This window comes from Saccostrea echinata, unplaced genomic scaffold (genome assembly GCF_033153115.1).
Source record: "Saccostrea echinata isolate AGI-Se365-2 ecotype Australia unplaced genomic scaffold, CSIRO_AGI_Sech_v1 ptg000033l, whole genome shotgun sequence".
Lineage (NCBI taxonomy): Eukaryota > Metazoa > Mollusca > Bivalvia > Ostreida > Ostreidae > Saccostrea > Saccostrea echinata.
The window spans coordinates 29,452,075-29,463,558 of record NW_026889782.1 but is presented as its reverse complement, the minus strand read 5'-3'; positions in this window follow the sequence as shown (position 1 = coordinate 29,463,558).

The window sequence follows — 11,484 nt, the reverse complement described above, 5'->3', positions numbered from 1 at the left end:
GTTGACGTCTCTATATGAGTTCAAAATTCTCGAACAGGACGTAAATCAATATACAATCAATCATATATACTTTATTTTTTAATTATCAATTATTTTTATACACAATATATTCATGGCTTTTTAAAAAAATATTGAGATATGTGTGACATTAAAATCTTATTACTAAAACAAGAACTTTGGAGTACGTCATAATGAGTGGGACCGTCATTTCATACTCTTTATTTAACGATAGGATTACTCCAGAGATTTATTGTTTTAAAGTGAGATAAGTGAGAATATATTGTAAATCTTTTCAAAAGCAAAGGGTCAGCAATAAAAGAAATAACTGTAAATTCATCCAATGCAGGAGACATTTTTGAAGGTATGTCACTGGCACGAAGCTTAAACAAAGACAAATATATTGAAATGAGATTATATGAAAAAAGAAATTATTTTGATTTTTTTCGTTTTAACAACTAGATTGAATGTAGTCTTATTACTGACACCTCAAAAACAGGGGTTTTGGAATCTTAGCAACGGCGAAAAGCGGTTTATGTCAAAGTTGTACATCATTGTTTTAGATTATATTTACCTTTTATTTTCTAAAAAAAAATTTCTTCTTAAAACGTTTCATTGAAAACAGAAATTGTAAAGACAGTTTTTACATAAAAATGACGTCATAAAACCACTTTGTTCTTTAAAAAGATACTAAAAATTCAAGCTAAACTTAAAAAGTCATTAAAAAGTATCATCTAAATAAGACGTAGGGTAAAGTATGGTATTGTACGCTTTCATCCTCAATGGTATCCAACCCTACTGGGAGAGGGCAAATTTTATGCACTTAATACAAAGACATTTTCACACATTAAAACTCTTCAATTCATTTTACTCACATGTAACTGAATGGCAGGGCTCTACCATTCAGTCACCTATACAGATCTTTCAGTGACCATTCAGTTGACTGTATGTCACAGTCTCATTTTGTCATTATTTGGTGCGAATTGTGTATTTTTAAACCCTTTTCCTTTGTTAATGCATCAAGATAAAAAAATTACCACCTTTCTCGTTATTTGCAAACTGGTTAAAATAAGGCCAACTTTAAAATAATGTTTGTTTGCTCTTTCCCGACTCAGGATGAAAAAAACCGAGCCGGTACTTAGGTGGAAAATTTTTTCTACAGAAAATGTCAACATCAATGCTGAATTTTCAAAATTTATTTTCCGGAATGCATAAAAAAATTGTTTCCTGGAAAGTTAAAAAGAAGTTCTGAGTCGGGTCGTTTTTAGCTAGTCGGAAGAGCTTTAATTTTATTTTTCCCGGACATAGGCTTGAACATAGGATACATGTGTACATCGATATTTGTATGTACAAGAGTTGTACCAGAAAACAGAGAAAACTTTTAATATATTTTATAAAGTACCATACTATTTTTTAAATTTTTGCATATTATTTGATAATTGGTAAGTTTATTGTGACTGGTTGACAGGAGATACTTACTCCTCCCGGTTAATGAATTCACCTCTGTTTTCGTAGGTAACATGATGACTTTAACTTTTCAATCGCAAACTTCCCTTACTTATGTACAGTAAAATACGCTTATAGCCAAGTGTCAGGGACATGCAATTTTGATTCGTTATAAACGTAATTCGTTATATCCGTTAAGATTACAATACGTTTTAAAACCACAGGGATTGAAAATCACTTCGCTGTAAGAGTGAATTCATTATACGCGTGTTCGCTATAACCCGTGTTTTACTGTAGCAATATTCCCTTATCACCTGCAAATGGGGTTTATGTCTCTCAGTTGATTCGAATAAACGAGAGATTGCTGTACATACGAACAATTTCTAAAACGAGGCAAGCTATTGACAAACAAGTTGATGAAACAAGAATATCAACAGGCTCGATTAAAGTCATCATTTCGCAAGTTCTATGCCTGATACAATGACCTTGTCAGCAAATACAATCTATCATTAAGTCAAATGTTGACTGACGTTTTTCGTACTAATGTTTAGGCAATTATGTACACACTGAATTGTCGACGCTTTTTTTTTTCGTTTTTCCCGTTCATGAGAAGGAGCACAGGGCGGGTGTGACCGGTAGACAGGGATGCTAACACCTCTATGGTACCTGATTCCAACTCTGATGTTTTAGGGGTCCGAATTTGCTCTGCTTCTGATTCGTATTGTTTCAATAGACTTTAGAGCTTGATTACTGTTCGTTATCTCTATATTTCATTGTTTGAATTGGCTTTTTAGAATGATCAAAGTAACATTCCTTTATGAAATTTTAATGCCATATGCATATGGAAACAGTATTTAAAGCCTGTTACATATTGGTGATCGACTTGACATCAACTGCATGGAAAATTCGAGAAGTTGGAATCACGCAAGTGGTTAAGGAATTAATCTATCAAAGGAATTCATTCTGCGGTATTTCAATGATTGTAGTAAATGTGGGATGGTCACCTCGGTTACTATCTGAAAATCAGTTGAGATCAATTTACCTGGTAACTGATAGAAAAAAAAGAAATCTATAAAGATATTTGATTAGAATTTCTATATACAGTGTTTTAAAAATGTTGATTATGGTGCGCACCAATTTCTATTATAGTTAACTTAATAATACCGCTGTTACTGAGACAGAAATAAATATTGAAATTGTTTGCGTTCTTTTTCTGGGACAACCCTCGAATATAAAAAAAAGAAACACACACATCAGCTATTCAACATTTTTTCCCCAAATTATTGCATGCACAATAGGTGCTGAATCTGAATATATAACACTTGGTAGTTAATGGTTTTTCAGTTACCTTGACTTTCAAATGCTACAAATACAAAGCATTCATTACTTGCAAATATTTTAATACGACAATTCTCAATTTAAAGTTGGGAACACAAATTAATGTACGACTTAATTATTTGAACTTGAACATTCAACTGAACAAAAAAATAACAATGTCAATTTTTAGTACTACTTGGTAATGGTCAAATTATCAAAGTAATTAAAAATAAACAGAAAAAATGCTTTTAAAAAAGGTATTTAGATTAAACTTAATATACTCTTTCATATTCTGTTGACAGCTTGGCGAAATGGTTAAAGTAAGTTTTACCTCTTTTTTAGATTCGCAGAATAAGGAATTGATTCTTACGTCAAAAGTTCTATTCCTTTTCTTTGAACTGGAGTGGAGTAGTTATCGAATAAACTACAGAGTTCCAAGGAACGCTAGAGTCGCTGCTTTATAGCATCATTGAAGATGCAAAAAAATTCTTATAGTGGTGTCAGCTACTAGTATTTATTTGTTACTAAGATTATAGTTCATGCATTTGCCTGCAGCAAAAAAAAATTGAAAATTCACGGATAGTAAGACTGTATAGAATTAGAAATATGATTCGCCAACCCTCAAAGCTAAAATGAATAATAAAATTGAATAATAAAATTGAAATAATAAAATTGGAATCATTAAAAATAACTATCCATCAAATTTATTATGTATTTAATCCAACAATCCTCCAAAGGAGATTTCAGACTGTCTTTACTGCAATTGTTAGTCTACAACTATCCAGTTTGGTATACTGATCCCAATTTAATTTTCATAATATTTAAATTTCAGTTTGTGTGGTAACTGTATATCAAACAGTTTCAAAGAACAGTGCCATAAGCTCATAAACATCTGATATAAAGTCCGATTACCAAAAACAAGGTAGTCGATACATTCCGTGGTCAAATGTAGCATAAAAATAAAGACCCAACAATTGGTATTAAACAAATCAGCCAAAATACGACCCATTGATAGGTTATATTTGTTAACTAGGTCATTATAACAACATTGGAATTTAGGATAAGCTGACTTTAAACGAGGTTGTTGAAATCTCTGTGACATCAACTTATCTTCAGTAGCTTGCCTCGGTTTAAAAATTGATCGTACTCAGAGCATGTAAAAGAAGATTTTGTATAGTAGTAAATACCGGTATGAAAAGATCCCTTATTGATAAATGGCTTTCAGTTCTTAGAACAATGTAAGTCTAAATTCAAAGACTCCCGTCGGAAATTGCGTTCATTCATCCCAACATGAGTAAAATAAAAGGCAACCAAGCAAAATTCAAGAAACCTGATAAGGAATCAATACAATAAATCACAATTTTATTTCTTCAATGATTTTTAAATCAATCATTATAAATTTAATGTGATTGTGAAAAAAAAAGTTTACCACATCCTTGTGCTCATCTGCAGGCAAAGCACTGACAAAATCTAAGTATGTCTTAATGGAGCTTATCAATTTAAACAGGTTGTTGCTGTGATCAAATTCGGACGTGTATTTAAAACATAGAAAGCATAAATGACAATAATTAAGTATATAGTACATTCAAAGAAATCGCAGAGAATATTGGGTTGTGTTTAAGTAAATGTAATTCCAAACACAGTGTAAATAAATGATGGACAGGAGATGGTTAACATATAAACACGTACCAGATATTTAGAATAAAGAAAAGTTTAGCTTGTAAAGGCTTGTCAAAAATATTTCAACAATGTCTCTTTCATATTTTGCTGATATTCAAGTAGATTAAGGTTGCAATGCCTACATAATTTTTTTTATTTGTAATGTGATCTCAAATGACCCAAAAAAATTGAACTTCTCATTGTAAATGTAATCTGCCCAAACAAAGAATACCAAAAAAAATCTGCCGCCAGACTCTAATGCAATTAAAATTGACGAGAGAATTGATTGCTCGTAATGTAAATTTTCAACAACAAAAAAAATGTTTCGTTCGTGTGTTTGTCTGACATTTGTCACTAAAAGAATTCTTAGAACTGTTGACATACCAGCTACAAATTTTAGTTTGTTGAGAAACAAATGAAATTAGGACTCTCCATAAGCATGGTGTGATTTGACATTATTAATCATACAATAAACTTAGAAATCAATGAATTTGAATTTCCTCCCAAAGAAAGACTAGATGCCTGCGGTTGCTTTTAATTTTTTTAATTTAAGAAAAATGGCTTTCTAAAAGTTTTGGTTGATTAGATCGTGAATTAAACATTCTTTCCAGGGTTTTTTTTTCCCATTTCAATAAAATCGTTGATTCAATTCATCACTGTCGTCATGGCACCTGATCACACCTGTGTCTGCAGAGGTCCCTGCTGTTTCTGCTCATAATTTATATTGTTTAAAAGGACTTGGTAATTATCACTGTTCGTTTTGTTCACATTTCATTTTTATTTTGTCTGTAAAGCTACAAACAACCGGCGTTTGTCTAAATCAGAGATGTGAAAATGACCGAGAGCGTTTCAAAAAGAATTTGAATTTTCATTTTGTCATTGAAAATCTCCTTCAGTCAACAAAAATAAACCTGTACATGCTCTTGCTAAAAAATCCGTTGAAAATTATTTTCCTTATCTATATCTGAAAGAAACCCGCGAATGAAAAATTTACACAAAATACACAGATACGATTATCATACTTCTGGATTTATTTTATTTTACATTCAGTATATCATTCTTAAATAATATATAATAAAATGTTTCATTTAAGAATTAAACAAGTAAAAGCTTTTCAAAAAGCTTTCCTGACTAAAAAAATCAATATCTATATAACGTATAAGCATGATAAGATATGAAAGTTTTCGTCCAATTTTTAAGGGGTGCATGGGGCGGGGGGGCGAAATATTTCCTTACCGTACATTTTGAAGACTTTGTACGAAACATCATGATTTTTTTTAAGTTTAACTTGTTTGCGACTCATCAGAAGAATGGAAAGTGAACAAAATTTATGTAAACATATGTATTGTTTGTATCTCATACAAGTGGAATGTACAGTCCATGCATAAGGATAACATTTGTAAGAAGTTAATATGACATGATTTTGAAGATTCTTTAAATGGTTTTAAATCAAAATAAATTAAATAAAGAAAATAAATTAATGTAATTGATTTATGCTGGAAAGATGTGGCTGCATAAACAATACATGAATTAGTTTCAACGTTAACTGCACCGAAGATCAGAAACACCAAAACACAGCCAAAAAATACAATAACTGTAATTGTAATAATAACCTGTTGTAATAATATATTAAGAAATGAATAATTATCTTTATGGAGTCTGAATTGAAGCGTGTACTTTAATGCATGATTATTTTATAATAATCTTACTCTCAGTCAAAATTCTGAGAGTTCAGATAGATAACAATGTTTTTGAAATATTTATATTTAGTTTCGCACCATGGAAAAATTTATCCTTAACCTGCCTGACGATCGTGGCGTCAGGTAGTTATTTTTTGTTTTAATAATTGTGTTACAATGACATTATTTGTAATTATGTGCTGTTTTTATAGTTATGCTACCTATCTTTTTATGATATGACCGTGTAAGAAATGTGATATCAAAGTATTATTGAACTACCAAGAATTGGTATCAAATTCAGTTTGCAATTGAACGAACATTAATTTGACAGAGATAAAAAAAATCTAAATTTACAAATACATGTAGCAAAAAAAGTCCTTTAAAGTATAAGATGAAAATATTTAAGCAATATGCGTTGACTAATTTTAAGAACAGTCAGTGCATAAAACTTAAAAATCCCGTTGAATTAAAATACAGATATGTAAACTGAAAAAAAAACGTAAATATTGTTTTAATCTTATTTCAATAGGCATGTGAAATAATGAATTGATGAAAAGGAAAACCAGCAGTATCCAGTGTTCTATTGAATGCTACATGATGCCAAGTCTTTGCCCTCCTTCAACGAAACTATTCAAAAATTGTCAAAACTTTGAACAGCTCCCTCCTTCACACATAAAACATTTTTTCTTCGTATATCTACGATCTAACTGTTCTAAAAGCCACGCATAAATCAAAACTGTGACACTTCATCTAAAGCGAATATGCATGATCTCTCTACCAAAGTGAAAAATTCTAATATAGTGTAAAACAAAACACAATTACCTAGCCGCAGAACTGTAGCTCTCTGGTTGAGAAAATTCGGTCAGAAAAACCAGAGAGCTACAGATCCAAACATTGAAAGCATTCCATTTATGGCGCCGCTGTTTTTGACGCACGTTTTTGGTATTATTTTTCTGACATGCATTCCTCCGCCAAAACAATGGTATCCAATAATTAACCATATATTTTACTCCCAGTGATGAAACTTTTTTACCGTTCAAAAGGCCAAAAAAGCATGACCCCAACATGGATGTTGGAATGCCTTTTTTTTTTACTGACATTCAAATGCAACACAGGGCCTTTTGAGACAGTTGGAAGGTTAGTAAAATAACAAAGCTAGGAGAAACGTAGGTTTATTGGCCTAATGAATAATGCAGAGTTTCAGGCGAAAAAACTTAATTTGAAATTTTTGAAGTCATTTTAGATCGTGAAAAGGACCTTATAGAAAATGTACCTGTAATAATGTTACAAACTTCATCATTTCTTTTGGTTTGCCTTTGTTTTGTTGCAAAACATTTATTTCCAAAATAATAAGTTTACAAACACATGTTAGGCTAAAAATTTTGGGGGTTTTTATGTTGTATATTTTACAAATCTCTTCAAGAGCAAAGACCCCATTGCCAAAGAAATCATTAGATGCAGGAAGAAATAATTTTTGATAAAAGTATGCCTTTTGAACAAATATTATGAAATGTGAATATTAAATAAAAATTTAGAATTTCTCATTTAAACAAACATGTAGACGGTCTCATTTTATATCCAAAATTTTCCTACTTGTTTATGTTGGAAATAAGGCACAATATTTGCGTAATTGTATTTAACGTATGATGTTGAAAAAAGTCATTTAAACCAAACAGAATAAGAATATGCTTTTGTCAGACATTATAAACACTAAATAATGTTCTTATTACCACAAACCGTATTCATAATGATCAACTGTTTTATTTGTAGACTTACTAGGGTCTTCATTCTCATTACATCTAGCTGACTAATTCCGACTTATTTCCATCTGGACATTTGAGTTGCAAGTCGCCTATTTATAGGTTTAAATAAGAGTTTCTGTTGCATTAATAAAATATTCAATATCCAGCTACTTAAAAAGTTAATTACATTTCGTTAGTTGTAAATTAAAACAATCAATATGACAAAGCTACTTCGTCAGAATAATTCAAGAGTTCGTAATTTATATTTGTTTCAGTGCTGCTAAAATATCAATCCTCTAAAGTAGTGTCTTGGATATTTTTTTATATTTACACTTATGCCTTATCGCAAAATGAACATTTTCCACAAACTTTTCGTGATGGCGGTCTCTTTACAATCGGCGACAGCTGTATCTCGTAGATATTTTGTGGATGTGGCTTTTGATGACAAAAAGTCAGACAGTGAACATTTAGCAGAATACATCGCACCTTCATTATCCTACTGCTCCGCTATGTGTGGCGTCATATGTGGCTGCTTTGGGTTTAACCCGAAAGAAAAGAAGTGCCAAGTTCATTATCCCTTTGAACAAGCAAGCATAACAGTAGTAGAAGTCGGATGGCAACACTACTTTCCAGAAGGTTATTATTGTTTATTTTTAAAATATGCATTGATTATTGATGAAGTTTTATATTATTTACTTTCTTTCAATTCTTTACAAATGATAATTTATTCAAATTTTTCATAGCTCTTCCAATGGACAAAAACAACAAAACTTTTCCTATGGACTGTCGAGATATTTATGTTAATGGACATACCCAATCTGGTGTATACCAAATTTATCCTTTTGAGAATGACAAGTCACTTGCTATTCACGTGTTGTGTAATATGGAGAACTGTGGCAGATGGTGGACGGTAAGATGACTCTCTCTCTCTCTCTCTCTTTCTCTCTCTCTCTCTCTCTCTCTCTCTCTCTCTCTCTCTCTCTCATTTTTCGACACACGAAATCATCCGTATTTTACATTAAAAAAGGCGCCTCTTAGAGAGTATTCAGTAACTGATTCTTACTAAATAGTACGTCATTTTACTTACTGACCTTTTACGGTAAAGGGGATTTCAACAATCTCGTTTAAAGTCAGCATTTAATAATTTCTATGGACGTTATAATTACCTTGTTTGCAAATTCAACCCATTCTTGGAACGTATTTTGATTAGTATGTTTAATACCTATTGTTAGGCGATCGTTTATATACTTAATTTGACTACAGAGTATACTCACCCTAACTGAAAAATAAATAGGAACCATGGCGGATGTGACTGGTTAGCAGTGGATGCTTACTCCTCCTAGGTACCCGATTCCACCCCTTGAATATCTTTGGGTCCTGTTTTATCCCATGCTAATTTATTTGTATTGCTTTAAGAATTTCAAGTAAACAACAGTTCGTTATTTTTACCCTTTTCATTATAATTATAATTCATTTGGATGTAAGTAAGCAATCAATACTAGACACATCTAAGTAATCTTCAAAGAATTTTCATTCACGATTCCCTTGAAAAGTCAATTCCATAACTATTTGGGATTAATTTTTTTATGTCAGTGATATTGCAGCAGAGATATGTTTAAAATGATTTAGCAGCATATTCAGTAACATATATCCCAAGGTCTCATAGCAAATGTCCATGTTTCGTATTCTACATATCATGTACAGTTTGGACTTTGTATTACTCAGAAGTTGATATTAGAAGGATGCTTGAATTCCTCATGGAATTGAAGAACAGATTAAAGGTTCTTGAAGAAGGTCTTGACGTTGTCGAAGATATTCAAGAAAGGTGGGACACGATCAAGAATGTATAAATTGAAACCGCCGAAAAAACTAAAGGCTACCGAACCAAGAAGAACAAAGAATGGCTAACACCTTGTACATGGGAAAAATAGGTGAAAGAAAGAACACAAAGCAGAAAATCATCGGTACCAAGTCTGCAAGATTACAAAAACAACTACAAGCTTCCTATAAAGGAAAGGATAAAGATGTCAAGCGAAGTGCTAGGAGGGATAGACGAATGTATGTTGACAGTCTGGCACAAGAAGCTGAACGAGCTGCTTCATATGGAGAAATGAGCACCGTTTTCAAAATGACAAAAAACTATGTGGTCGCACTACAATCCAATCTGCTCTTGTGAAAGATAAAGATGGTCACACACTGGCAACAGAACATGAACAAGCCAACCGTTGGGTACAATATTTCCAGGAGGTACTAAATTGCCCAGACTTCGATGAACCAGCAAGTCCAGACCCCGCAGTTGAAGATTTAGAAATAAACTTAGAACCACCAACTCTGGAAGAAGTCCAAAACTGTATTAAATCATTAAAGAATGGTAAATCCCCCGGTAATGACGGCATACATGCTGAAATGCTGAAAACAGATATAACAACATCATCAAAAACGCTATTAGACCTATTCGTACACATCTGGGAAAATGAAACAATACCACATGACTGGAGTAAAGGACTCATTGTAAAGCTTCCAAAGAAGGGAGATCTCCAAATTTGTGACAACTGGAGAGGCATAACACTGCTCTCAGTCCGCAGAAATACTGCTGTCAGAATAGACAAAGTGATTGAAAAGAAACTGAGAGAGGAACAAGCTGGTTTTAGAAGAGGAAAAGGGTGTATAGACCAAATTTTCACCATTCGTAACATTATAGAACAGTGTATAGAATGGCAAATACTACTGTACATCAACTTTATTGATTTTAAGAAAGCGTTCGACAGTGTGCACAGAGAAACACTCTGGAAAATAGTAAGATCATATGGAATACCAGCAAAGATCTGCAATATCATGAAAACATTTTACTCAAACTTCGAATGTAGTGTCATCCTGGAAAAGGGAATATCTGACTCATTCAGTGTAAAATCTGGAGTAAGGCAAGGATGCATATTATCACCAATTCTCTTCCTTATGGTCATTGATTGGATTCAAAGAAACACTACACATGACCAAAATAAGGGTATTCAATGGACAATGTTCAGTCACCAAGAAGACCTGGACTTTGCAGACGATCGCAGGTGTGTTAAGGAAGCACTAAGATAATCTGACTTGACTAAATCAGTGATACAATATGACGTCATAGTAGGCGAGATGACGTCAAGTTTAGAACACAAGTTTTCCTAATATTGCTATTTAGAGATATAATTTGACTCCTGAAAATGAATAGAAATTTGCAAATATTAACAAAAATAAAATGTTTTTATTTTGTTTTGCTGTATCTGTCACTTGAATTATAATCTCCGACCAATGACGTCATAACTGTTCAACAAGGAACTTGAGAATCGATCATGTTGTGTAACGAGAATTTGGCCAAAACGGCATGTTAAAAGATACGTAAAAGGAGGTTTAGAAGCAAATACCGTGTATATTGTGTGTTATTCATGTGAAGTTAAAGTATGTTAAACAGGTATGTTGATTTATTTTCATCGATTATATCTTCTATTGAAGACAGTCAGCTATTTACGTATTCCGGTAGGCTTTTCCTCTGTCATTCGTGACAACAATAATGCAAAAGAACAACACTAAGCTGGATACTTAAAAACATAAGATTTGTACATATCGAAAGCTTGTGTTCTATAATACTTGGAAAGTGCTGCTAG